Source organism: Scyliorhinus torazame, unplaced genomic scaffold, assembly GCF_047496885.1.
Source record: "Scyliorhinus torazame isolate Kashiwa2021f unplaced genomic scaffold, sScyTor2.1 scaffold_1825, whole genome shotgun sequence".
Lineage (NCBI taxonomy): Eukaryota > Metazoa > Chordata > Chondrichthyes > Carcharhiniformes > Scyliorhinidae > Scyliorhinus > Scyliorhinus torazame.
Genome location: NW_027309552.1, coordinates 1 through 27,830, shown reverse-complemented (window position 1 = coordinate 27,830; position 27,830 = coordinate 1). Strand labels below are relative to the sequence as shown.

General features: G+C 45.1%; 9 non-coding genes across 9 annotated transcripts; all 9 read left to right on the top strand.

Moving 5' to 3' along the window:
- The first annotated feature begins 236 nt into the window (after window positions 1–236).
- Window positions 237–324, top strand: trnay-gua (transfer RNA tyrosine (anticodon GUA)). The gene is given in 2 exon segments: window positions 237–273; window positions 289–324. It is a non-coding gene; the product is annotated as a tRNA-Tyr (tRNA).
- A 2,420-nt stretch (window positions 325–2,744) lies between these two features.
- Window positions 2,745–2,832, top strand: trnay-gua (transfer RNA tyrosine (anticodon GUA)). Its single transcript is given in 2 exon segments — window positions 2,745–2,781; window positions 2,797–2,832. It is a non-coding gene; the product is annotated as a tRNA-Tyr (tRNA).
- A 4,928-nt stretch (window positions 2,833–7,760) lies between these two features.
- Window positions 7,761–7,848, top strand: trnay-gua (transfer RNA tyrosine (anticodon GUA)). Its single transcript is given in 2 exon segments — window positions 7,761–7,797; window positions 7,813–7,848. It is a non-coding gene; the product is annotated as a tRNA-Tyr (tRNA).
- A 2,420-nt stretch (window positions 7,849–10,268) lies between these two features.
- Window positions 10,269–10,356, top strand: trnay-gua (transfer RNA tyrosine (anticodon GUA)). The gene is given in 2 exon segments: window positions 10,269–10,305; window positions 10,321–10,356. It is a non-coding gene; the product is annotated as a tRNA-Tyr (tRNA).
- A 4,928-nt stretch (window positions 10,357–15,284) lies between these two features.
- Window positions 15,285–15,372, top strand: trnay-gua (transfer RNA tyrosine (anticodon GUA)). Its single transcript is given in 2 exon segments — window positions 15,285–15,321; window positions 15,337–15,372. It is a non-coding gene; the product is annotated as a tRNA-Tyr (tRNA).
- A 3,674-nt stretch (window positions 15,373–19,046) lies between these two features.
- Window positions 19,047–19,134, top strand: trnay-gua (transfer RNA tyrosine (anticodon GUA)). Its single transcript is given in 2 exon segments — window positions 19,047–19,083; window positions 19,099–19,134. It is a non-coding gene; the product is annotated as a tRNA-Tyr (tRNA).
- A 2,420-nt stretch (window positions 19,135–21,554) lies between these two features.
- trnay-gua (transfer RNA tyrosine (anticodon GUA)) lies at window positions 21,555–21,642 on the top strand. The gene is given in 2 exon segments: window positions 21,555–21,591; window positions 21,607–21,642. It is a non-coding gene; the product is annotated as a tRNA-Tyr (tRNA).
- Window positions 21,643–24,062: 2,420 nt separating this feature from the next.
- Window positions 24,063–24,150, top strand: trnay-gua (transfer RNA tyrosine (anticodon GUA)). Its single transcript is given in 2 exon segments — window positions 24,063–24,099; window positions 24,115–24,150. It is a non-coding gene; the product is annotated as a tRNA-Tyr (tRNA).
- Window positions 24,151–26,570: 2,420 nt separating this feature from the next.
- Window positions 26,571–26,658, top strand: trnay-gua (transfer RNA tyrosine (anticodon GUA)). The gene is given in 2 exon segments: window positions 26,571–26,607; window positions 26,623–26,658. It is a non-coding gene; the product is annotated as a tRNA-Tyr (tRNA).
- Window positions 26,659–27,830: the final 1,172 nt, after the last annotated feature.

Below are 27,830 nucleotides of genomic sequence, written 5' to 3'. Positions count from 1 at the left end.
GTTCGCTATGGCAGAATTGAGTGTTTGTCTGAAATTGCAATGCAAGGAGGAGGGAAAGCTTTGATCTGCAGTTTGCATCATGAAACGTTGAATTGAAAGTAGCACAGACTCTTGCTATGGAGTTCTGTTAATGGCTCAAAGTCTCACATAGCAGCAACATGCAGAGTGAGATGAAGCGTCAAATCGCTAATGGCATGTGAGAAATAACCAGAAAAGAACAACTGCACGTGGCCTCTCCTTCGATAGCTCAGCTGGTAGAGCGGAGGACTGTAGATCATTCAAACTGACATCCTTAGCTCGCTGGTTCAATTCCGGCTAGAAGGAAGCTCCCCTTCCCTTTTTCAACAAACAACATTCCAAGCGCAACTAAACGCATGACACGCATTCAAACTCTTCTCTTTACATTACTCCTTCGCATATTCATCTACAGGTGCAGCAGCCCTTCTTTTCATTTTTCAAAACGCCCAGAACCTGGATCTTTGCATTCTCTTCGGCACCTGCTGGCCACCAGGGTATTCCTTTCACTACAATACATCCAAACTCCCAGAACACAATTCAAAGTACAAGTAGACATCTGTCAGTCGGACACACCTCCTCATTGCCCCTGCACAGTCATCCCAGCAGCAACTTTCAGCTCGTGTCTAATTCAATCCACATCATTGCACTTTCGGCTGCTACTGTCATCATCTAAATTGAAATCCCTTCAAATGAAGCTCACCCGTTGCTTTGAGGACTTGCTGATGGAGACAAGCGTCTACTGTATGTGGGCAGCAGGCTGACACTAGCAGGACTTCCCTGCTGATCTCCGAGACACATGGAGATAGGTGTGCAGCGTATCCAGTGAAGCAAGTCATTGTGCGTTGTGCCATGATGCTGTGAATTACTTCACCTTCTAGACCCTGCGCTTTTATTGTGAGAGGCAGTCCATAATTCTATTCCTATTACCAGTCAAGCTCACCACTTCTTTTGGCCAGGTCACACAGCTCCAAGTTAAGAATGTGCTGTTGCACACAAATTGGAGGGAGATTAAAATTTACAGACAGTTGCAACTATGAAGATTATTGAATTTTAGCAAGCGTCAAAGATGCACAGCCGAGGCAATTAAGGAAATTAAATGTGTGCATGATCTGCCCCTATCTCTGAGGTTGAATGAATGTCTTTCAAATAGAAAGTCAGTCACTCAGCTCACTGACGTCTAAGGGGTTCTCCTGAATGGCCTTCCAGACAAAGTCAGCAAATAGGTGCATTTGCAAGGTTCGCTAAGGCAGAATTGAGTGTTTGTCTGAAATTGCAATGCAAGGAGGAGGGAAAGCTTTGATCTGCAGTTTGCATCATGAAACGTTGAATTGAAAGTAGCACAGACTCCTGCTATGGAGTTCTGTTAATGGCTCAAAGTCTCACATAGCAGCAACATGCAGAGTGAGATGAAGCGTCAAATCGCTAATGGCATGTGGGAAATAACCAGAAAAGAACACCTGCATGCGACCTCTCCTTCGATAGCTCAGCTGGTAGAGCGGAGGACTGTAGATCATTCAAACTGATATCCCTAGGTCACTGGTTCAATTCTGGCTCGAAGGAAGCTCCCCTTCCCTTTTTCAACAAAAAACATTCCAAGCGCAACTAAACACATGACACCCATTCAAACTCTTCTCTTTACATTACTCCTTCGCATATTCATCTACAGGCGCAGCAGCCCTTCTTTTCATTTTTCAAAACGCCCAGAACCTGGCTCTTTGCATTCTCTTCGGCACCTGCTGGCCACCAGGGTATTCCTTTGGCTACAATGCATCCAAACTCCCAGAACACAATTCAAAGTACAAGTAGAAATCTGTCAGTCGGACACACCTCCTCACTGCCCCTGCACAGTCATCCCAGCAGCAACTTTCAGCTCGTGTCTAATTCAATCCATATCATTGCACTCTTGGCTGCTTCTGTCATCATGCGAATTGAAATCCCTTCAGATGAAGCTCACCCGTTGCTTTGAAGACTTGCTGATGGAGACAAGCGTCTACTGTATTTGGGCAGCAGGCTGACACTAGCAGGACTTCCCTGCTGATCTCCGAGCCACTTGGAGATAGGCGTGCAGCGTAGCCAGTGAAGCAAGTCATTGTGCGTTGTGCCATGATGCAGTGAATTACATCAACTTCTAGACCCTGCGCTTTTATTGTGAGAGGCAGTCCATTATTCTATTCCTATTACCAGTCAAGCTCATCTCTTCTTTTGGCCAGGTCACACAGCTCCAAGTTTATAATGTGCTGTTGCACACAAATTGGAGGGAGTTTAAAATTTACAGACAGTTGCAACTATGAAGATTATTGAATTTTAGCAAGCGTCAAAGATGCACAGCCGAGGCAATTAAGGAAATTAAATGTGTGCATGATCTGCCCCTATCTCTGAGGTTGATTGAATGTCTTTCAAATGGAAAGTCAGTCACTCAGCTCACTGACATGTGAGGGCATCTCCTGAATGGCCTTCCAGACAAAGTCAGCAAATAGGTGCATTTGCAAGGTTCGCTATGGCAGAATTGAGTGTTTGTCTGAAATTGCAATGCAAGGAGGAGGGAAAGCTTTGATCTGCAGTTTGCATCATGAAACGTTGAATTGAAAGTAGCACAGACTCTTGCTATGGAGTTCTGTTAATGGCTCAAAGTCTCACATAGCAGCAACATGCAGAGTGAGATGAAGCGTCAAATCGCTAATGGCATGTGAGAAATAACCAGAAAAGAACAACTGCACGTGGCCTCTCCTTCGATAGCTCAGCTGGTAGAGCGGAGGACTGTAGATCATTCAAACTGACATCCTTAGGTCGCTGGTTCAATTCCAGCTCAAAGGAAGCTCCCCTTCCCTTTTTCAACAAACAACATTCCAAGCGCAACTAAACGCATGACACCCATTCAAACTCTTCTCTTTACATTACTCCTTCGCATATTCATCTACAGGTGCAGCAGCCCTTCTTTTCATTTTTCAAAACGCCCAGAACCTGGATCTTTGCATTCTCTTCGGCACCTGCTGGTCACCAGGGTATTCCTTTCACTACAATGCATCCAAACTCCCAGAACACAATTCAAAGTACAAGTAGACATCTGTCAGTCGGACACACCTCCTCATTGCCCCTGCACAGTCATCCCAGCAGCAACTTTCAGCTCGTGTCTAATTCAATCCACATCATTGCACTTTCGGCTGCTACTGTCATCATCTAAATTGAAATCCCTTCAAATGAAGCTCACTCGTTGCTTTGAGGACTTGCTGATGGAGACAAGCGTCTACTGTATGTGGGCAGCAGGCTGACACTAGCAGGACTTCCCTGCTGATCTCCGAGACACATGGAGATAGGTGTGCAGCGTATCCAGTGAAGCAAGTCATTGTGCGTTGTGCCATGATGCTGTGAATTACTTCACCTTCTAGACCCTGCGCTTTTATTGTGAGAGGCAGTCCATAATTCTATTCCTATTACCAGTCAAGCTCACCACTTCTTTTGGCCAGGTCACACAGCTCCAAGTTAAGAATGTGCTGTTGCACACAAATTGGAGGGAGATTAAAATTTACAGACAGTTGCAACTATGAAGATTATTGAATTTTAGCAAGCGTCAAAGATGCACAGCCGAGGCAATTAAGGAAATTAAATGTGTGCATGATCTGCCCCTATCTCTGAGGTTGAATGAATGTCTTTCAAATAGAAAGTCAGTCACTCAGCTCACTGACGTCTTAGGGGTTCTCCTGAATGGCCTTCCAGACAAAGTCAGCAAATAGGTGCATTTGCAAGGTTCGCTAAGGCAGAATTGAGTGTTTGTCTGAAATTGCAATGCAAGGAGGAGGGAAAGCTTTGATCTGCAGTTTGCATCATGAAACGTTGAATTGAAAGTAGCACAGACTCCTGCTATGGAGTTCTGTTAATGGCTCAAAGTCTCACATAGCAGCAACATGCAGAGTGAGATGAAGCGTCAAATCGCTAATGGCATGTGGGAAATAACCAGAAAAGAACACCTGCATGCGACCTCTCCTTCGATAGCTCAGCTGGTAGAGCGGAGGACTGTAGATCATTCAAACTGATATCCCTAGGTCACTGGTTCAATTCTGGCTCGAAGGAAGCTCCCCTTCCCTTTTTCAACAAAAAACATTCCAAGCGCAACTAAACACATGACACCCATTCAAACTCTTCTCTTTACAATACTCCTTTGCATATTCATCTACAGGCGCAGCAGCCCTTCTTTTCATTTTTCAAAACGCCCAGAACCTGGCTCTTTGCATTCTCTTCGGCACCTGCTGGCCACCAGGGTATTCCTTTGGCTACAATGCATCCAAACTCCCAGAACACAATTCAAAGTACAAGTAGAAATCTGTCAGTCGGACACACCTCCTCACTGCCCCTGCACAGTCATCCCAGCAGCAACTTTCAGCTCGTGTCTAATTCAATCCATATCATTGCACTCTTGGCTGCTTCTGTCATCATGCGAATTGAAATCCCTTCAGATGAAGCTCACCCGTTGCTTTGAAGACTTGCTGATGGAGACAAGCGTCTACTGTATTTGGGCAGCAGGCTGACACTAGCAGGACTTCCCTGCTGATCTCCGAGCCACTTGGAGATAGGCGTGCAGCGTAGCCAGTGAAGCAAGTCATTGTGCGTTGTGCCATGATGCAGTGAATTACATCAACTTCTAGACCCTGCGCTTTTATTGTGAGAGGCAGTCCATTATTCTATTCCTATTACCAGTCAAGCTCATCTCTTCTTTTGGCCAGGTCACACAGCTCCAAGTTTATAATGTGCTGTTGCACACAAATTGGAGGGAGTTTAAAATTTACAGACAGTTGCAACTATGAAGATTATTGAATTTTAGCAAGCGTCAAAGATGCACAGCCGAGGCAATTAAGGAAATTAAATGTGTGCATGATCTGCCCCTATCTCTGAGGTTGATTGAATGTCTTTCAAATGGAAAGTCAGTCACTCAGCTCACTGACATGTGAGGGCATCTCCTGAATGGCCTTCCAGACAAAGTCAGCAAATAGGTGCATTTGCAAGGTTCGCTATGGCAGAATTGAGTGTTTGTCTGAAATTGCAATGCAAGGAGGAGGGAAAGCTTTGATCTGCAGTTTGCATCATGAAACGTTGAATTGAAAGTAGCACAGACTCTTGCTATGGAGTTCTGTTAATAGCTCAAAGTCTCACATAGCAGCAACATGCAGAGTGAGATGAAGCGTCAAATCGCTAATGGCATGTGAGAAATAACCAGAAAAGAACAACTGCACGTGGCCTCTCCTTCGATAGCTCAGCTGGTAGAGCGGAGGACTGTAGATCATTCAAACTGACATCCTTAAGTCGCTGGTACAATTCTGGCTCGAAGGAAGCTCCCCTTCCCTTTGTCAACAAACAACATTCCAAGCGCAACTAAACGCATGACACGCATTCAAACTCTTCTCTTTACATTACTCCTTCGCATATTCATCTACAGGTGCAGCAGCCCTTCTTTTCATTTTTCAAAACGCCCAGAACCTGGATCTTTGCATTCTCTTCGGCACCTGCTGGCCACCTGGGTATTCCTTTCACTACAATGCATCCAAACTCCCAGAACACAATTCAAAGCACAAGTAGACATCTGTCAGTCGGACACACCTCCTCATTGCCCCTGCACAGTCATCCCAGCAGCAACTTTCAGCTCGTGTCTAATTCAATCCACATCATTGCACTTTCGGCTGCTACTGTCATCATCTAAATTGAAATCCTTTCAAATGAAGCTCACCCGTTGCTTTGAGGACTTGCTGATGGAGACAAGCGTCTACTGTATGTGGGCAGCAGGCTGACACTAGCAGGACTTCCCTGCTGATCTCCGAGACACATGGAGATAGGTGTGCAGCGTATCCAGTGAAGCAAGTCATTGTGCGTTGTGCCATGATGCTGTGAATTACTTCACCTTCTAGACCCTGCGCTTTTATTGTGAGAGGCAGTCCATAATTCTATTCCTATTACCAGTCAAGCTCACCACTTCTTTTGGCCAGGTCACACAGCTCCAAGTTAAGAATGTGCTGTTGCACACAAATTGGAGGGAGATTAAAATTTACAGACAGTTGCAACTATGAAGATTATTGAATTTTAGCAAGCGTCAAAGATGCACAGCCGAGGCAATTAAGGAAATTAAATGTGTGCATGATCTGCCCCTATCTCTGAGGTTGAATGAATGTCTTTCAAATAGAAAGTCAGTCACTCAGCTCACTGACGTCTAAGGGGTTCTCCTGAATGGCCTTCCAGACAAAGTCAGCAAATAGGTGCATTTGCAAGGTTCGCTAAGGCAGAATTGAGTGTTTGTCTGAAATTGCAATGCAAGGAGGAGGGAAAGCTTTGATCTGCAGTTTGCATCATGAAACGTTGAATTGAAAGTAGCACAGACTCCTGCTATGGAGTTCTGTTAATGGCTCAAAGTCTCACATAGCAGCAACATGCAGAGTGAGATGAAGCGTCAAATCGCTAATGGCATGTGGGAAATAACCAGAAAAGAACACCTGCATGCGACCTCTCCTTCGATAGCTCAGCTGGTAGAGCGGAGGACTGTAGATCATTCAAACTGATATCCCTAGGTCACTGGTTCAATTCTGGCTCGAAGGAAGCTCCCCTTCCCTTTTTCAACAAAAAACATTCCAAGCGCAACTAAACACATGACACCCATTCAAACTCTTCTCTTTACAATACTCCTTTGCATATTCATCTACAGGCGCAGCAGCCCTTCTTTTCATTTTTCAAAACGCCCAGAACCTGGATCTTTGCATTCTCTTCGGCACCTGCTGGCCACCAGGGTATTCCTTTGGCTACAATGCATCCAAACTCCCAGAACACAATTCAAAGTACAAGTAGAAATCTGTCAGTCGGACACACCTCCTCACTGCCCCTGCACAGTCATCCCAGCAGCAACTTTCAGCTCGTGTCTAATTCAATCCATATCATTGCACTCTTGGCTGCTTCTGTCATCATGCGAATTGAAATCCCTTCAGATGAAGCTCACCCGTTGCTTTGAAGACTTGCTGATGGAGACAAGCGTCTACTGTATTTGGGCAGCAGGCTGACACTAGCAGGACTTCCCTGCTGATCTCCGAGCCACTTGGAGATAGGCGTGCAGCGTAGCCAGTGAAGCAAGTCATTGTGCGTTGTGCCATGATGCAGTGAATTACATCAACTTCTAGACCCTGCGCTTTTATTGTGAGAGGCAGTCCATTATTCTATTCCTATTACCAGTCAAGCTCATCTCTTCTTTTGGCCAGGTCACACAGCTCCAAGTTTATAATGTGCTGTTGCACACAAATTGGAGGGAGTTTAAAATTTACAGACAGTTGCAACTATGAAGATTATTGAATTTTAGCAAGCGTCAAAGATGCACAGCCGAGGCAATTAAGGAAATTAAATGTGTGCATGATCTGCCCCTATCTCTGAGGTTGATTGAATGTCTTTCAAATGGAAAGTCAGTCACTCAGCTCACTGACATGTGAGGGCATCTCCTGAATGGCCTTCCAGACAAAGTCAGCAAATAGGTGCATTTGCAAGGTTCGCTATGGCAGAATTGAGTGTTTGTCTGAAATTGCAATGCAAGGAGGAGGGAAAGCTTTGATCTGCAGTTTGCATCATGAAACGTTTCATTGAAAGTAGCACAGACTCTTGCCATGGAGTTCTGTTAATGGCTCAAAGTCTCACATAGCAGCAACATGCAGAGTGAGATGAAGCGTCAAATCGCTAATGGCATGTGAGAAATAACCAGAAAAGAACAACTGCACGTGGCCTCTCCTTCGATAGCTCAGCTGGTAGAGCGGAGGACTGTAAATCATTCAAACTGACATCCTTAGGTCGCTGGTTCAATTCCGGCTCGAAGGAAGCTCCCCTTCCCTTTTTCAACAAACAACATTCCAAGCGCAACTAAACGCATGACACCCATTCAAACTCTTCTCTTTACATTACTCCTTCGCATATTCATCTACAGGTGCAGCAGCCCTTCTTTTCATTTTTCAAAACGCCCAGAACCTGGATCTTTGCATTCTCTTCGGCACCTGCTGGCCACCAGGGTATTCCTTTCACTACAATGCATCCAAACTCCCAGAACACAATTCAAAGTACAAGTAGACATCTGTCAGTCGGACACACCTCCTCATTGCCCCTGCACAGTCATCCCAGCAGCAACTTTCAGCTCGTGTCTAATTCAATCCACATCATTGCACTTTCGGCTGCTACTGTCATCATCTAAATTGAAATCCCTTCAAATGAAGCTCACCCGTTGCTTTGAGGACTTGCTGATGGAGACAAGCGTCTACTGTATGTGGGCAGCAGGCTGACACTAGCAGGACTTCCCTGCTGATCTCCGAGACACATGGAGATAGGTGTGCAGCGTATCCAGTGAAGCAAGTCATTTTGCGTTGTGCCATGATGCTGTGAATTACTTCACCTTCTAGACCCTGCGCTTTTATTGTGAGAGGCAGTCCATAATTCTATTCCTATTACCAGTCAAGCTCACCACTTCTTTTGGCCAGGTCACACAGCTCCAAGTTAAGAATGTGCTGTTGCACACAAATTGGATAGAGATTAAAATTTACAGACAGTTGCAACTATGAAGATTATTGAATTTTAGCAAGCGTCAAAGATGCACAGCCGAGGCAATTAAGGAAATTAAATGTGTGCATGATCTGCCCCTATCTCTGAGGTTGAATGAATGTCTTTCAAATAGAAAGTCAGTCACTCAGCTCACTGACGTCTAAGGGGTTCTCCTGAATGGCCTTCCAGACAAAGTCAGCAAATAGGTGCATTTGCAAGGTTCGCTAAGGCAGAATTGAGTGTTTGTCTGAAATTGCAATGCAAGGAGGAGGGAAAGCTTTGATCTGCAGTTTGCATCATGAAACGTTGAATTGAAAGTAGCACAGACTCCTGCTATGGAGTTCTGTTAATGGCTCAAAGTCTCACATAGCAGCAACATGCAGAGTGAGATGAAGCGTCAAATCGCTAATGGCATGTGGGAAATAACCAGAAAAGAACACCTGCATGCGACCTCTCCTTCGATAGCTCAGCTGGTAGAGCGGAGGACTGTAGATCATTCAAACTGATATCCCTAGGTCACTGGTTCAATTCTGGCTCGAAGGAAGCTCCCCTTCCCTTTTTCAACAAAAAACATTCCAAGCGCAACTAAACACATGACACCCATTCAAACTCTTCTCTTTACATTACTCCTTCGCATATTCATCTACAGGCGCAGCAGCCCTTCTTTTCATTTTTCAAAACGCCCAGAACCTGGCTCTTTGCATTCTCTTCGGCACCTGCTGGCCACCAGGGTATTCCTTTGGCTACAATGCATCCAAACTCCCAGAACACAATTCAAAGTACAAGTAGAAATCTGTCAGTCGGACACACCTCCTCACTGCCCCTGCACAGTCATCCCAGCAGCAACTTTCAGCTCGTGTCTAATTCAATCCATATCATTGCACTCTTGGCTGCTTCTGTCATCATGCGAATTGAAATCCCTTCAGATGAAGCTCACCCGTTGCTTTGAAGACTTGCTGATGGAGACAAGCGTCTACTGTATTTGGGCAGCAGGCTGACACTAGCAGGACTTCCCTGCTGATCTCCGAGCCACTTGGAGATAGGCGTGCAGCGTAGCCAGTGAAGCAAGTCATTGTGCGTTGTGCCATGATGCAGTGAATTACATCAACTTCTAGACCCTGCGCTTTTATTGTGAGAGGCAGTCCATTATTCTATTCCTATTACCAGTCAAGCTCATCTCTTCTTTTGGCCAGGTCACACAGCTCCAAGCTTATAATGTGCTGTTGCACACAAATTGGAGGGAGTTTAAAATTTACAGACAGTTGCAACTATGAAGATTATTGAATTTTAGCAAGCGTCAAAGATGCACAGCCGAGGCAATTAAGGAAATTAAATGTGTGCATGATCTGCCCCTATCTCTGAGGTTGATTGAATGTCTTTCAAATGGAAAGTCAGTCACTCAGCTCACTGACATGTGAGGGCATCTCCTGAATGGCCTTCCAGACAAAGTCAGCAAATAGGTGCATTTGCAAGGTTCGCTATGGCAGAATTGAGTGTTTGTCTGAAATTGCAATGCAAGGAGGAGGGAAAGCTTTGATCTGCAGTTTGCATCATGAAACGTTTCATTGAAAGTAGCACAGACTCTTGCTATGGAGTTCTGTTAATGGCTCAAAGTCTCACATAGCAGCAACATGCAGAGTGAGATGAAGCGTCAAATCGCTAATGGCATGTGAGAAATAACCAGAAAAGAACAACTTCACGTGGCCTCTCCTTCGATAGCTTAGCTGGTAGAGCGGAGGACTGTAGATCATTCAAACTGACATCCTTAGGTCGCTGGTTCAATTCTGGCTTGAAGGAAGCTCCCCTTCCCTTTTTCAACAAACAACATTCCAAGCGCAACTAAACGCATGACACGCATTCAAACTCTTCTCTTTACATTACTCCTTCGCATATTCATCTACAGGTGCAGCAGCCCTTCTTTTCATTTTTCAAAACGCCCAGAACCTGGATCTTTGCATTCTCTTCGGCACCTGCTGGCCACCAGGGTATTCCTTTCACTACAATGCATCCAAACTCCCAGAACACAATTCAAAGTACAAGTAGACATCTGTCAGTCGGACACACCTCCTCATTGCCCCTGCACAGTCATCCCAGCAGCAACTTTCAGCTCGTGTCTAATTCAATCCACATCGTTGCACTTTCGGCTGCTACTGTCATCATCTAAATTGAAATCCCTTCAAATAAAGCTCACCCGTTGCTTTGAGGACTTGCTGATGGAGACAAGCGTCTACTGTATGTGGGCAGCAGGCTGACACTAGCAGGACTTCCCTGCTGATCTCCGAGACACATGGAGATAGGTGTGCAGCGTATCCAGTGAAGCAAGTCATTTTGCGTTGTGCCATGATGCTGTGAATTACTTCACCTTCTAGACCCTGCGCTTTTATTGTGAGAGGCAGTCCATAATTCTATTCCTATTACCAGTCAAGCTCACCACTTCTTTTGGCCAGGTCACACAGCTCCAAGTTAAGAATGTGCTGTTGCACACAAATTGGATAGAGATTAAAATTTACAGACAGTTGCAACTATGAAGATTATTGAATTTTAGCAAGCGTCAAAGATGCACAGCCGAGGCAATTAAGGAAATTAAATGTGTGCATGATCTGCCCCTATCTCTGAGGTTGAATGAATGTCTTTCAAATAGAAAGTCAGTCACTCAGCTCACTGACGTCTAAGGGGTTCTCCTGAATGGCCTTCCAGACAAAGTCAGCAAATAGGTGCATTTGCAAGGTTCGCTAAGGCAGAATTGAGTGTTTGTCTGAAATTGCAATGCAAGGAGGAGGGAAAGCTTTGATCTGCAGTTTGCATCATGAAACGTTGAATTGAAAGTAGCACAGACTCCTGCTATGGAGTTCTGTTAATGGCTCAAAGTCTCACATAGCAGCAACATGCAGAGTGAGATGAAGCGTCAAATCGCTAATGGCATGTGGGAAATAACCAGAAAAGAACACCTGCATGCGACCTCTCCTTCGATAGCTCAGCTGGTAGAGCGGAGGACTGTAGATCATTCAAACTGATATCCCTAGGTCACTGGTTTAATTCTGGCTCGAAGGAAGCTCCCCTTCCCTTTTTCAACAAAAAACATTCCAAGCGCAACTAAACACATGACACCCATTCAAACTCTTCTCTTTACATTACTCCTTCGCATATTCATCTACAGGCGCAGCAGCCCTTCTTTTCATTTTTCAAAACGCCCAGAACCTGGCTCTTTGCATTCTCTTCGGCACCTGCTGGCCACCAGGGTATTCCTTTGGCTACAATGCATCCAAACTCCCAGAACACAATTCAAAGTACAAGTAGAAATCTGTCAGTCGGACACACCTCCTCACTGCCCCTGCACAGTCATCCCAGCAGCAACTTTCAGCTCGTGTCTAATTCAATCCATATCATTGCACTCTTGGCTGCTTCTGTCATCATGCGAATTGAAATCCCTTCAGATGAAGCTCACCCGTTGCTTTGAAGACTTGCTGATGGAGACAAGCGTCTACTGTATTTGGGCAGCAGGCTGACACTAGCAGGACTTCCCTGCTGATCTCCGAGCCACTTGGAGATAGGCGTGCAGCGTAGCCAGTGAAGCAAGTCATTGTGCGTTGTGCCATGATGCAGTGAATTACATCAACTTCTAGACCCTGCGCTTTTATTGTGAGAGGCAGTCCATTATTCTATTCCTATTACCAGTCAAGCTCATCTCTTCTTTTGGCCAGGTCACACAGCTCCAAGTTTATAATGTGCTGTTGCACACAAATTGGAGGGAGTTTAAAATTTACAGACAGTTGCAACTATGAAGATTATTGAATTTTAGCAAGCGTCAAAGATGCACAGCCGAGGCAATTAAGGAAATTAAATGTGTGCATGATCTGCCCCTATCTCTGAGGTTGATTGAATGTCTTTCAAATGGAAAGTCAGTCACTCAGCTCACTGACATGTGAGGGCATCTCCTGAATGGCCTTCCAGACAAAGTCAGCAAATAGGTGCATTTGCAAGGTTCGCTATGGCAGAATTGAGTGTTTGTCTGAAATTGCAATGCAAGGAGGAGGGAAAGCTTTGATCTGCAGTTTGCATCATGAAACGTTGAATTGAAAGTAGCACAGACTCTTGCTATGGAGTTCTGTTAATAGCTCAAAGTCTCACATAGCAGCAACATGCAGAGTGAGATGAAGCGTCAAATCGCTAATGGCATGTGAGAAATAACCAGAAAAGAACAACTGCACGTGGCCTCTCCTTCGATAGCTCAGCTGGTAGAGCGGAGGACTGTAGATCATTCAAACTGACATCCTTAAGTCGCTGGTACAATTCTGGCTCGAAGGAAGCTCCCCTTCCCTTTGTCAACAAACAACATTCCAAGCGCAACTAAACGCATGACACGCATTCAAACTCTTCTCTTTACATTACTCCTTCGCATATTCATCTACAGGTGCAGCAGCCCTTCTTTTCATTTTTCAAAACGCCCAGAACCTGGATCTTTGCATTCTCTTCGGCACCTGCTGGCCACCTGGGTATTCCTTTCACTACAATGCATCCAAACTCCCAGAACACAATTCAAAGCACAAGTAGACATCTGTCAGTCGGACACACCTCCTCATTGCCCCTGCACAGTCATCCCAGCAGCAACTTTCAGCTCGTGTCTAATTCAATCCACATCATTGCACTTTCGGCTGCTACTGTCATCATCTAAATTGAAATCCTTTCAAATGAAGCTCACCCGTTGCTTTGAGGACTTGCTGATGGAGACAAGCGTCTACTGTATGTGGGCAGCAGGCTGACACTAGCAGGACTTCCCTGCTGATCTCCGAGACACATGGAGATAGGTGTGCAGCGTATCCAGTGAAGCAAGTCATTGTGCGTTGTGCCATGATGCTGTGAATTACTTCACCTTCTAGACCCTGCGCTTTTATTGTGAGAGGCAGTCCATTATTCTATTCCTATTACCAGTCAAGCTCACCACTTCTTTTGGCCAGGTCACACAGCTCCAAGTTAAGAATGTGCTGTTGCACACAAATTGGAGGGAGATTAAAATTTACAGACAGTTGCAACTATGAAGATTATTGAATTTTAGCAAGCGTCAAAGATGCACAGCCGAGGCAATTAAGGAAATTAAATGTGTGCATGATCTGCCCCTATCTCTGAGGTTGAATGAATGTCTTTCAAATAGAAAGTCAGTCACTCAGCTCACTGACGTCTAAGGGGTTCTCCTGAATGGCCTTCCAGACAAAGTCAGCAAATAGGTGCATTTGCAAGGTTCGCTAAGGCAGAATTGAGTGTTTGTCTGAAATTGCAATGCAAGGAGGAGGGAAAGCTTTGATCTGCAGTTTGCATCATGAAACGTTGAATTGAAAGTAGCACAGACTCCTGCTATGGAGTTCTGTTAATGGCTCAAAGTCTCACATAGCAGCAACATGCAGAGTGAGATGAAGCGTCAAATCGCTAATGGCATGTGGGAAATAACCAGAAAAGAACACCTGCATGCGACCTCTCCTTCGATAGCTCAGCTGGTAGAGCGGAGGACTGTAGATCATTCAAACTGATATCCCTAGGTCACTGGTTCAATTCTGGCTCGAAGGAAGCTCCCCTTCCCTTTTTCAACAAAAAACATTCCAAGCGCAACTAAACACATGACACCCATTCAAACTCTTCTCTTTACATTACTCCTTCGCATATTCATCTACAGGCGCAGCAGCCCTTCTTTTCATTTTTCAAAACGCCCAGAACCTGGCTCTTTGCATTCTCTTCGGCACCTGCTGGCCACCAGGGTATTCCTTTGGCTACAATGCATCCAAACTCCCAGAACACAATTCAAAGTACAAGTAGAAATCTGTCAGTCGGACACACCTCCTCACTGCCCCTGCACAGTCATCCCAGCAGCAACTTTCAGCTCGTGTCTAATTCAATCCATATCATTGCACTCTTGGCTGCTTCTGTCATCATGCGAATTGAAATCCCTTCAGATGAAGCTCACCCGTTGCTTTGAAGACTTGCTGATGGAGACAAGCGTCTACTGTATTTGGGCAGCAGGCTGACACTAGCAGGACTTCCCTGCTGATCTCCGAGCCACTTGGAGATAGGCGTGCAGCGTAGCCAGTGAAGCAAGTCATTGTGCGTTGTGCCATGATGCAGTGAATTACATCAACTTCTAGACCCTGCGCTTTTATTGTGAGAGGCAGTCCATTATTCTATTCCTATTACCAGTCAAGCTCATCTCTTCTTTTGGCCAGGTCACACAGCTCCAAGCTTATAATGTGCTGTTGCACACAAATTGGAGGGAGTTTAAAATTTACAGACAGTTGCAACTATGAAGATTATTGAATTTTAGCAAGCGTCAAAGATGCACAGCCGAGGCAATTAAGGAAATTAAATGTGTGCATGATCTGCCCCTATCTCTGAGGTTGATTGAATGTCTTTCAAATGGAAAGTCAGTCACTCAGCTCACTGACATGTGAGGGCATCTCCTGAATGGCCTTCCAGACAAAGTCAGCAAATAGGTGCATTTGCAAGGTTCGCTATGGCAGAATTGAGTGTTTGTCTGAAATTGCAATGCAAGGAGGAGGGAAAGCTTTGATCTGCAGTTTGCATCATGAAACGTTTCATTGAAAGTAGCACAGACTCTTGCTATGGAGTTCTGTTAATGGCTCAAAGTCTCACATAGCAGCAACATGCAGAGTGAGATGAAGCGTCAAATCGCTAATGGCATGTGAGAAATAACCAGAAAAGAACAACTTCACGTGGCCTCTCCTTCGATAGCTTAGCTGGTAGAGCGGAGGACTGTAGATCATTCAAACTGACATCCTTAGGTCGCTGGTTCAATTCTGGCTTGAAGGAAGCTCCCCTTCCCTTTTTCAACAAACAACATTCCAAGCGCAACTAAACGCATGACACGCATTCAAACTCTTCTCTTTACATTACTCCTTCGCATATTCATCTACAGGTGCAGCAGCCCTTCTTTTCATTTTTCAAAACGCCCAGAACCTGGATCTTTGCATTCTCTTCGGCACCTGCTGGCCACCAGGGTATTCCTTTCACTACAATGCATCCAAACTCCCAGAACACAATTCAAAGTACAAGTAGACATCTGTCAGTCGGACACACCTCCTCATTGCCCCTGCACAGTCATCCCAGCAGCAACTTTCAGCTCGTGTCTAATTCAATCCACATCGTTGCACTTTCGGCTGCTACTGTCATCATCTAAATTGAAATCCCTTCAAATAAAGCTCACCCGTTGCTTTGAGGACTTGCTGATGGAGACAAGCGTCTACTGTATGTGGGCAGCAGGCTGACACTAGCAGGACTTCCCTGCTGATCTCCGAGACACATGGAGATAGGTGTGCAGCGTATCCAGTGAAGCAAGTCATTTTGCGTTGTGCCATGATGCTGTGAATTACTTCACCTTCTAGACCCTGCGCTTTTATTGTGAGAGGCAGTCCATAATTCTATTCCTATTACCAGTCAAGCTCACCACTTCTTTTGGCCAGGTCACACAGCTCCAAGTTAAGAATGTGCTGTTGCACACAAATTGGATAGAGATTAAAATTTACAGACAGTTGCAACTATGAAGATTATTGAATTTTAGCAAGCGTCAAAGATGCACAGCCGAGGCAATTAAGGAAATTAAATGTGTGCATGATCTGCCCCTATCTCTGAGGTTGAATGAATGTCTTTCAAATAGAAAGTCAGTCACTCAGCTCACTGACGTCTAAGGGGTTCTCCTGAATGGCCTTCCAGACAAAGTCAGCAAATAGGTGCATTTGCAAGGTTCGCTAAGGCAGAATTGAGTGTTTGTCTGAAATTGCAATGCAAGGAGGAGGGAAAGCTTTGATCTGCAGTTTGCATCATGAAACGTTGAATTGAAAGTAGCACAGACTCCTGCTATGGAGTTCTGTTAATGGCTCAAAGTCTCACATAGCAGCAACATGCAGAGTGAGATGAAGCGTCAAATCGCTAATGGCATGTGGGAAATAACCAGAAAAGAACACCTGCATGCGACCTCTCCTTCGATAGCTCAGCTGGTAGAGCGGAGGACTGTAGATCATTCAAACTGATATCCCTAGGTCACTGGTTTAATTCTGGCTCGAAGGAAGCTCCCCTTCCCTTTTTCAACAAAAAACATTCCAAGCGCAACTAAACACATGACACCCATTCAAACTCTTCTCTTTACATTACTCCTTCGCATATTCATCTACAGGCGCAGCAGCCCTTCTTTTCATTTTTCAAAACGCCCAGAACCTGGCTCTTTGCATTCTCTTCGGCACCTGCTGGCCACCAGGGTATTCCTTTGGCTACAATGCATCCAAACTCCCAGAACACAATTCAAAGTACAAGTAGAAATCTGTCAGTCGGACACACCTCCTCACTGCCCCTGCACAGTCATCCCAGCAGCAACTTTCAGCTCGTGTCTAATTCAATCCATATCATTGCACTCTTGGCTGCTTCTGTCATCATGCGAATTGAAATCCCTTCAGATGAAGCTCACCCGTTGCTTTGAAGACTTGCTGATGGAGACAAGCGTCTACTGTATTTGGGCAGCAGGCTGACACTAGCAGGACTTCCCTGCTGATCTCCGAGCCACTTGGAGATAGGCGTGCAGCGTAGCCAGTGAAGCAAGTCATTGTGCGTTGTGCCATGATGCAGTGAATTACATCAACTTCTAGACCCTGCGCTTTTATTGTGAGAGGCAGTCCATTATTCTATTCCTATTACCAGTCAAGCTCATCTCTTCTTTTGGCCAGGTCACACAGCTCCAAGTTTATAATGTGCTGTTGCACACAAATTGGAGGGAGTTTAAAATTTACAGACAGTTGCAACTATGAAGATTATTGAATTTTAGCAAGCGTCAAAGATGCACAGCCGAGGCAATTAAGGAAATTAAATGTGTGCATGATCTGCCCCTATCTCTGAGGTTGATTGAATGTCTTTCAAATGGAAAGTCAGTCACTCAGCTCACTGACATGTGAGGGCATCTCCTGAATGGCCTTCCAGACAAAGTCAGCAAATAGGTGCATTTGCAAGGTTCGCTATGGCAGAATTGAGTGTTTGTCTGAAATTGCAATGCAAGGAGGAGGGAAAGCTTTGATCTGCAGTTTGCATCATGAAACGTTGAATTGAAAGTAGCACAGACTCTTGCTATGGAGTTCTGTTAATAGCTCAAAGTCTCACATAGCAGCAACATGCAGAGTGAGATGAAGCGTCAAATCGCTAATGGCATGTGAGAAATAACCAGAAAAGAACAACTGCACGTGGCCTCTCCTTCGATAGCTCAGCTGGTAGAGCGGAGGACTGTAGATCATTCAAACTGACATCCTTAAGTCGCTGGTACAATTCTGGCTCGAAGGAAGCTCCCCTTCCCTTTGTCAACAAACAACATTCCAAGCGCAACTAAACGCATGACACGCATTCAAACTCTTCTCTTTACATTACTCCTTCGCATATTCATCTACAGGTGCAGCAGCCCTTCTTTTCATTTTTCAAAACGCCCAGAACCTGGATCTTTGCATTCTCTTCGGCACCTGCTGGCCACCTGGGTATTCCTTTCACTACAATGCATCCAAACTCCCAGAACACAATTCAAAGCACAAGTAGACATCTGTCAGTCGGACACACCTCCTCATTGCCCCTGCACAGTCATCCCAGCAGCAACTTTCAGCTCGTGTCTAATTCAATCCACATCATTGCACTTTCGGCTGCTACTGTCATCATCTAAATTGAAATCCTTTCAAATGAAGCTCACCCGTTGCTTTGAGGACTTGCTGATGGAGACAAGCGTCTACTGTATGTGGGCAGCAGGCTGACACTAGCAGGACTTCCCTGCTGATCTCCGAGACACATGGAGATAGGTGTGCAGCGTATCCAGTGAAGCAAGTCATTGTGCGTTGTGCCATGATGCTGTGAATTACTTCACCTTCTAGACCCTGCGCTTTTATTGTGAGAGGCAGTCCATTATTCTATTCCTATTACCAGTCAAGCTCACCACTTCTTTTGGCCAGGTCACACAGCTCCAAGTTAAGAATGTGCTGTTGCACACAAATTGGAGGGAGATTAAAATTTACAGACAGTTGCAACTATGAAGATTATTGAATTTTAGCAAGCGTCAAAGATGCACAGCCGAGGCAATTAAGGAAATTAAATGTGTGCATGATCTGCCCCTATCTCTGAGGTTGAATGAATGTCTTTCAAATAGAAAGTCAGTCACTCAGCTCACTGACGTCTAAGGGGTTCTCCTGAATGGCCTTCCAGACAAAGTCAGCAAATAGGTGCATTTGCAAGGTTCGCTAAGGCAGAATTGAGTGTTTGTCTGAAATTGCAATGCAAGGAGGAGGGAAAGCTTTGATCTGCAGTTTGCATCATGAAACGTTGAATTGAAAGTAGCACAGACTCCTGCTATGGAGTTCTGTTAATGGCTCAAAGTCTCACATAGCAGCAACATGCAGAGTGAGATGAAGCGTCAAATCGCTAATGGCATGTGGGAAATAACCAGAAAAGAACACCTGCATGCGACCTCTCCTTCGATAGCTCAGCTGGTAGAGCGGAGGACTGTAAATCATTCAAACTGACATCCTTAGGTCGCTGGTTCAATTCCGGCTCGAAGGAAGCTCCCCTTCCCTTTTTCAACAAACAACATTCCAAGCGCAACTAAACGCATGACACGCATTCAAACTCTTCTCTTTACATTACTCCTTCGCATATTCATCTACAGGTGCAGCAGCCCTTCTTTTCATTTTTCAAAACGCCCAGAACCTGGATCTTTGCATTCTCTTCGGCACCTGCTGGCCACCAGGGTATTCCTTTCACTACAATGCATCCAAACTCCCAGAACACAATTCAAAGTACAAGTAGACATCTGTCAGTCGGACACACCTCCTCATTGCCCCTGCACAGTCATCCCAGCAGCAACTTTCAGCTCGTGTCTAATTCAATCCACATCATTGCACTTTCGGCTGCTACTGTCATCATCTAAATTGAAATCCCTTCAAATGAAGCTCACCCGTTGCTTTGAGGACTTGCTGATGGAGACAAGCGTCTACTGTATGTGGGCAGCAGGCTGACACTAGCAGGACTTCCCTGCTGATCTCCGAGACACATGGAGATAGGTGTGCAGCGTATCCAGTGAAGCAAGTCATTTTGCGTTGTGCCATGATGCTGTGAATTACTTCACCTTCTAGACCCTGCGCTTTTATTGTGAGAGGCAGTCCATAATTCTATTCCTATTACCAGTCAAGCTCACCACTTCTTTTGGCCAGGTCACACAGCTCCAAGTTAAGAATGTGCTGTTGCACACAAATTGGATAGAGATTAAAATTTACAGACAGTTGCAACTATGAAGATTATTGAATTTTAGCAAGCGTCAAAGATGCACAGCCGAGGCAATTAAGGAAATTAAATGTGTGCATGATCTGCCCCTATCTCTGAGGTTGAATGAATGTCTTTCAAATAGAAAGTCAGTCACTCAGCTCACTGACGTCTAAGGGGTTCTCCTGAATGGCCTTCCAGACAAAGTCAGCAAATAGGTGCATTTGCAAGGTTCGCTAAGGCAGAATTGAGTGTTTGTCTGAAATTGCAATGCAAGGAGGAGGGAAAGCTTTGATCTGCAGTTTGCATCATGAAACGTTGAATTGAAAGTAGCACAGACTCCTGCTATGGAGTTCTGTTAATGGCTCAAAGTCTCACATAGCAGCAACATGCAGAGTGAGATGAAGCGTCAAATCGCTAATGGCATGTGGGAAATAACCAGAAAAGAACACCTGCATGCGACCTCTCCTTCGATAGCTCAGCTGGTAGAGCGGAGGACTGTAGATCATTCAAACTGATATCCCTAGGTCACTGGTTCAATTCTGGCTCGAAGGAAGCTCCCCTTCCCTTTTTCAACAAAAAACATTCCAAGCGCAACTAAACACATGACACCCATTCAAACTCTTCTCTTTACATTACTCCTTCGCATATTCATCTACAGGCGCAGCAGCCCTTCTTTTCATTTTTCAAAACGCCCAGAACCTGGCTCTTTGCATTCTCTTCGGCACCTGCTGGCCACCAGGGTATTCCTTTGGCTACAATGCATCCAAACTCCCAGAACACAATTCAAAGTACAAGTAGAAATCTGTCAGTCGGACACACCTCCTCACTGCCCCTGCACAGTCATCCCAGCAGCAACTTTCAGCTCGTGTCTAATTCAATCCATATCATTGCACTCTTGGCTGCTTCTGTCATCATGCGAATTGAAATCCCTTCAGATGAAGCTCACCCGTTGCTTTGAAGACTTGCTGATGGAGACAAGCGTCTACTGTATTTGGGCAGCAGGCTGACACTAGCAGGACTTCCCTGCTGATCTCCGAGCCACTTGGAGATAGGCGTGCAGCGTAGCCAGTGAAGCAAGTCATTGTGCGTTGTGCCATGATGCAGTGAATTACATCAACTTCTAGACCCTGCGCTTTTATTGTGAGAGGCAGTCCATTATTCTATTCCTATTACCAGTCAAGCTCATCTCTTCTTTTGGCCAGGTCACACAGCTCCAAGTTTATAATGTGCTGTTGCACACAAATTGGAGGGAGTTTAAAATTTACAGACAGTTGCAACTATGAAGATTATTGAATTTTAGCAAGCGTCAAAGATGCACAGCCGAGGCAATTAAGGAAATTAAATGTGTGCATGATCTGCCCCTATCTCTGAGGTTGATTGAATGTCTTTCAAATGGAAAGTCAGTCACTCAGCTCACTGACATGTGAGGGCATCTCCTGAATGGCCTTCCAGACAAAGTCAGCAAATAGGTGCATTTGCAAGGTTCGCTATGGCAGAATTGAGTGTTTGTCTGAAATTGCAATGCAAGGAGGAGGGAAAGCTTTGATCTGCAGTTTGCATCATGAAACGTTTCATTGAAAGTAGCACAGACTCTTGCTATGGAGTTCTGTTAATGGCTCAAAGTCTCACATAGCAGCAACATGCAGAGTGAGATGAAGCGTCAAATCGCTAATGGCATGTGAGAAATAACCAGAAAAGAACAACTTCACGTGGCCTCTCCTTCGATAGCTTAGCTGGTAGAGCGGAGGACTGTAGATCATTCAAACTGACATCCTTAGGTCGCTGGTTCAATTCCGGCTTGAAGGAAGCTCCCCTTCCCTTTTTCAACAAACAACATTCCAAGCGCAACTAAACGCATGACACGCATTCAAACTCTTCTCTTTACATTACTCCTTCGCATATTCATCTACAGGTGCAGCAGCCCTTCTTTTCATTTTTCAAAACGCCCAGAACCTGGATCTTTGCATTCTCTTCGGCACCTGCTGGCCACCAGGGTATTCCTTTCACTACAATGCATCCAAACTCCCAGAACACAATTCAAAGTACAAGTAGACATCTGTCAGTCGGACACACCTCCTCATTGCCCCTGCACAGTCATCCCAGCAGCAACTTTCAGCTCGTGTCTAATTCAATCCACATCGTTGCACTTTCGGCTGCTACTGTCATCATCTAAATTGAAATCCCTTCAAATGAAGCTCACCCGTTGCTTTGAGGACTTGCTGATGGAGACAAGCGTCTACTGTATGTGGGCAGCAGGCTGACACTAGCAGGACTTCCCTGCTGATCTCCGAGACACATGGAGATAGGTGTGCAGCGTATCCAGTGAAGCAAGTCATTTTGCGTTGTGCCATGATGCTGTGAATTACTTCACCTTCTAGACCCTGCGCTTTTATTGTGAGAGGCAGTCCATAATTCTATTCCTATTACCAGTCAAGCTCACCACTTCTTTTGGCCAGGTCACACAGCTCCAAGTTAAGAATGTGCTGTTGCACACAAATTGGATAGAGATTAAAATTTACAGACAGTTGCAACTATGAAGATTATTGAATTTTAGCAAGCGTCAAAGATGCACAGCCGAGGCAATTAAGGAAATTAAATGTGTGCATGATCTGCCCCTATCTCTGAGGTTGAATGAATGTCTTTCAAATAGAAAGTCAGTCACTCAGCTCACTGACGTCTAAGGGGTTCTCCTGAATGGCCTTCCAGACAAAGTCAGCAAATAGGTGCATTTGCAAGGTTCGCTCAGGCAGAATTGAGTGTTTGTCTGAAATTGCAATGCAAGGAGGAGGGAAAGCTTTGATCTGCAGTTTGCATCATGAAACGTTGAATTGAAAGTAGCACAGACTCCTGCTATGGAGTTCTGTTAATGGCTCAAAGTCTCACATAGCAGCAACATGCAGAGTGAGATGAAGCGTCAAATCGCTAATGGCATGTGGGAAATAACCAGAAAAGAACACCTGCATGCGACCTCTCCTTCGATAGCTCAGCTGGTAGAGCGGAGGACTGTAGATCATTCAAACTGATATCCCTAGGTCACTGGTTCAATTCTGGCTTGAAGGAAGCTCCCCTTCCCTTTTTCAACAAAAAACATTCCAAGCGCAACTAAACACATGACACCCATTCAAACTCTTCTCTTTACATTACTCCTTCGCATATTCATCTACAGGCGCAGCAGCCCTTCTTTTCATTTTTCAAAACGCCCAGAACCTGGCTCTTTGCATTCTCTTCGGCACCTGCTGGCCACCAGGGTATTCCTTTGGCTACAATGCATCCAAACTCCCAGAACACAATTCAAAGTACAAGTAGAAATCTGTCAGTCGGACACACCTCCTCACTGCCCCTGCACAGTCATCCCAGCAGCAACTTTCAGCTCGTGTCTAATTCAATCCATATCATTGCACTCTTGGCTGCTTCTGTCATCATGCGAATTGAAATCCCTTCAGATGAAGCTCACCCGTTGCTTTGAAGACTTGCTGATGGAGACAAGCGTCTACTGTATTTGGGCAGCAGGCTGACACTAGCAGGACTTCCCTGCTGATCTCCGAGCCACTTGGAGATAGGCGTGCAGCGTAGCCAGTGAAGCAAGTCATTGTGCGTTGTGCCATGATGCAGTGAATTACATCAACTTCTAGACCCTGCGCTTTTATTGTGAGAGGCAGTCCATTATTCTATTCCTATTACCAGTCAAGCTCATCTCTTCTTTTGGCCAGGTCACACAGCTCCAAGTTTATAATGTGCTGTTGCACACAAATTGGAGGGAGTTTAAAATTTACAGACAGTTGCAACTATGAAGATTATTGAATTTTAGCAAGCGTCAAAGATGCACAGCCGAGGCAATTAAGGAAATTAAATGTGTGCATGATCTGCCCCTATCTCTGAGGTTGATTGAATGTCTTTCAAATGGAAAGTCAGTCACTCAGCTCACTGACATGTGAGGGCATCTCCTGAATGGCCTTCCAGACAAAGTCAGCAAATAGGTGCATTTGCAAGGTTCGCTATGGCAGAATTGAGTGTTTGTCTGAAATTGCAATGCAAGGAGGAGGGAAAGCTTTGATCTGCAGTTTGCATCATGAAACGTTGAATTGAAAGTAGCACAGACTCTTGCTATGGAGTTCTGTTAATGGCTCAAAGTCTCACATAGCAGCAACATGCAGAGTGAGATGAAGCGTCAAATCGCTAATGGCATGTGAGAAATAACCAGAAAAGAACAACTTCACGTGGCCTCTCCTTCGATAGCTTAGCTGGTAGAGCGGAGGACTGTAGATCATTAAAACTGACATCCTTAGGTCGCTGGTTCAATTCCGGCTCGAAGGAAGCTCCCCTTCCCTTTTTCAACAAACAACATTCCAAGCGCAACTAAACGCATGACACGCATTCAAACTCTTCTCTTTACATTACTCCTTCGCATATTCATCTACAGGTGCAGCAGCCCTTCTTTTCATTTTTCAAAACGCCCAGAACCTGGATCTTTGCATTCTCTTCGGCACCTGCTGGCCACCAGGGTATTCCTTTCACTACAATGCATCCAAACTCCCAGAACACAATTCAAAGTACAAGTAGACATCTGTCAGTCGGACACACCTCCTCATTGCCCCTGCACAGTCATCCCAGCAGCAACTTTCAGCTCGTGTCTAATTCAATCCACATCGTTGCACTTTCGGCTGCTACTGTCATCATCTAAATTGAAATCCCTTCAAATGAAGCTCACCCGTTGCTTTGAGGACTTGCTGATGGAGACAAGCGTCTACTGTATGTGGGCAGCAGGCTGACACTAGCAGGACTTCCCTGCTGATCTCCGAGACACATGGAGATAGGTGTGCAGCGTATCCAGTGAAGCAAGTCATTTTGCGTTGTGCCATGATGCTGTGAATTACTTCACCTTCTAGACCCTGCGCTTTTATTGTGAGAGGCAGTCCATAATTCTATTCCTATTACCAGTCAAGCTCACCACTTCTTTTGGCCAGGTCACACAGCTCCAAGTTAAGAATGTGCTGTTGCACACAAATTGGATAGAGATTAAAATTTACAGACAGTTGCAACTATGAAGATTATTGAATTTTAGCAAGCGTCAAAGATGCACAGCCGAGGCAATTAAGGAAATTAAATGTGTGCATGATCTGCCCCTATCTCTGAGGTTGAATGAATGTCTTTCAAATAGAAAGTCAGTCACTCAGCTCACTGACGTCTAAGGGGTTCTCCTGAATGGCCTTCCAGACAAAGTCAGCAAATAGGTGCATTTGCAAGGTTCGCTAAGGCAGAATTGAGTGTTTGTCTGAAATTGCAATGCAAGGAGGAGGGAAAGCTTTGATCTGCAGTTTGCATCATGAAACGTTGAATTGAAAGTAGCACAGACTCCTGCTATGGAGTTCTGTTAATGGCTCAAAGTCTCACATAGCAGCAACATGCAGAGTGAGATGAAGCGTCAAATCGCTAATGGCATGTGGGAAATAACCAGAAAAGAACACCTGCATGCGACCTCTCCTTCGATAGCTCAGCTGGTAGAGCGGAGGACTGTAGATCATTCAAACTGATATCCCTAGGTCACTGGTTTAATTCTGGCTCGAAGGAAGCTCCCCTTCCCTTTTTCAACAAAAAACATTCCAAGCGCAACTAAACACATGACACCCATTCAAACTCTTCTCTTTACATTACTCCTTCGCATATTCATCTACAGGCGCAGCAGCCCTTCTTTTCATTTTTCAAAACGCCCAGAACCTGGCTCTTTGCATTCTCTTCGGCACCTGCTGGCCACCAGGGTATTCCTTTGGCTACAATGCATCCAAACTCCCAGAACACAATTCAAAGTACAAGTAGAAATCTGTCAGTCGGACACACCTCCTCACTGCCCCTGCACAGTCATCCCAGCAGCAACTTTCAGCTCGTGTCTAATTCAATCCATATCATTGCACTCTTGGCTGCTTCTGTCATCATGCGAATTGAAATCCCTTCAGATGAAGCTCACCCGTTGCTTTGAAGACTTGCTGATGGAGACAAGCGTCTACTGTATTTGGGCAGCAGGCTGACACTAGCAAGACTTCCCTGCTGATCTCCGAGCCACTTGGAGATAGGCGTGCAGCGTAGCCAGTGAAGCAAGTCATTGTGCGTTGTGCCATGATGCAGTGAATTACATCAACTTCTAGACCCTGCGCTTTTATTGTGAGAGGCAGTCCATTATTCTATTCCTATTACCAGTCAAGCTCATCTCTTCTTTTGGCCAGGTCACACAGCTCCAAGTTTATAATGTGCTGTTGCACACAAATTGGAGGGAGTTTAAAATTTACAGACAGTTGCAACTATGAAGATTATTGAATTTTAGCAAGCGTCAAAGATGCACAGCCGAGGCAATTAAGGAAATTAAATGTGTGCATGATCTGCCCCTATCTCTGAGGATGATTGAATGTCTTTCAAATGGAAAGTCAGTCACTCAGCTCACTGACATGTGAGGGCATCTCCTGAATGGCCTTCCAGACAAAGTCAGCAAATAGGTGCATTTGCAAGGTTCGCTATGGCAGAATTGAGTGTTTGTCTGAAATTGCAATGCAAGGAGGAGGGAAAGCTTTGATCTGCAGTTTGCATCATGAAACGTTGAATTGAAAGTAGCACAGACTCTTGCTATGGAGTTCTGTTAATGGCTCAAAGTCTCACATAGCAGCAACATGCAGAGTGAGATGAAGCGTCAAATCGCTAATGGCATGTGAGAAATAACCAGAAAAGAACAACTTCACGTGGCCTCTCCTTCGATAGCTTAGCTGGTAGAGCGGAGGACTGTAGATCATTCAAACTGACATCCTTAGGTCGCTGGTTCAATTCCGGCACGAAGGAAGCTCCCCTTCCCTTTTTCAACAAACAACATTCCAAGCGCAACTAAACGCATGACACGCATTCAAACTCTTCTCTTTACATTACTCCTTCGCATATTCATCTACAGGTGCAGCAGCCCTTCTTTTCATTTTTCAAAACGCCCAGAACCTGGATCTTTGCATTCTCTTCGGCACCTGCTGGCCACCAGGGTATTCCTTTCACTACAATGCATCCAAACTCCCAGAACACAATTCAAAGTACAAGTAGACATCTGTCAGTCGGACACACCTCCTCATTGCCCCTGCACAGTCATCCCAGCAGCAACTTTCAGCTCGTGTCTAATTCAATCCACATCGTTGCACTTTCGGCTGCTACTGTCATCATCTAAATTGAAATCCCTTCAAATGAAGCTCACCCGTTGCTTTGAGGACTTGCTGATGGAGACAAGCGTCTACTGTATGTGGGCAGCAGGCTGACACTAGCAGGACTTCCCTGCTGATCTCCGAGACACATGGAGATAGGTGTGCAGCGTATCCAGTGAAGCAAGTCATTGTGCGTTGTGCCATGATGCTGTGAATTACTTCACCTTCTAGACCCTGCGCTTTTATTGTGAGAGGCAGTCCATAATTCTATTCCTATTACCAGTCAAGCTCACCACTTCTTTTGGCCAGGTCACACAACTCCAAGTTAAGAATGTGCTGTTGCACACAAATTGGAGGGAGATTAAAATTTACAGACAGTTGCAACTATGAAGATTATTGAATTTTAGCAAGCGTCAAAGATGCACAGCCGAGGCAATTAAGGAAATTAAATGTGTGCATGATCTGCCCCTATCTCTGAGGTTGAATGAATGTCTTTCAAATAGAAAGTCAGTCACTCAGCTCACTGACGTCTAAGGGGTTCTCCTGAATGGCCTTCCAGACAAAGTCAGCAAATAGGTGCATTTGCAAGGTTCGCTAAGGCAGAATTGAGTGTTTGTCTGAAATTGCAATGCAAGGAGGAGGGAAAGCTTTGATCTGCAGTTTGCATCATGAAACGTTGAATTGAAAGTAGCACAGACTCCTGCTATGGAGTTCTGTTAATGGCTCAAAGTCTCACATAGCAGCAACATGCAGAGTGAGATGAAGCGTCAAATCGCTAATGGCATGTGGGAAATAACCAGAAAAGAACACCTGCATGCGACCTCTCCTTCG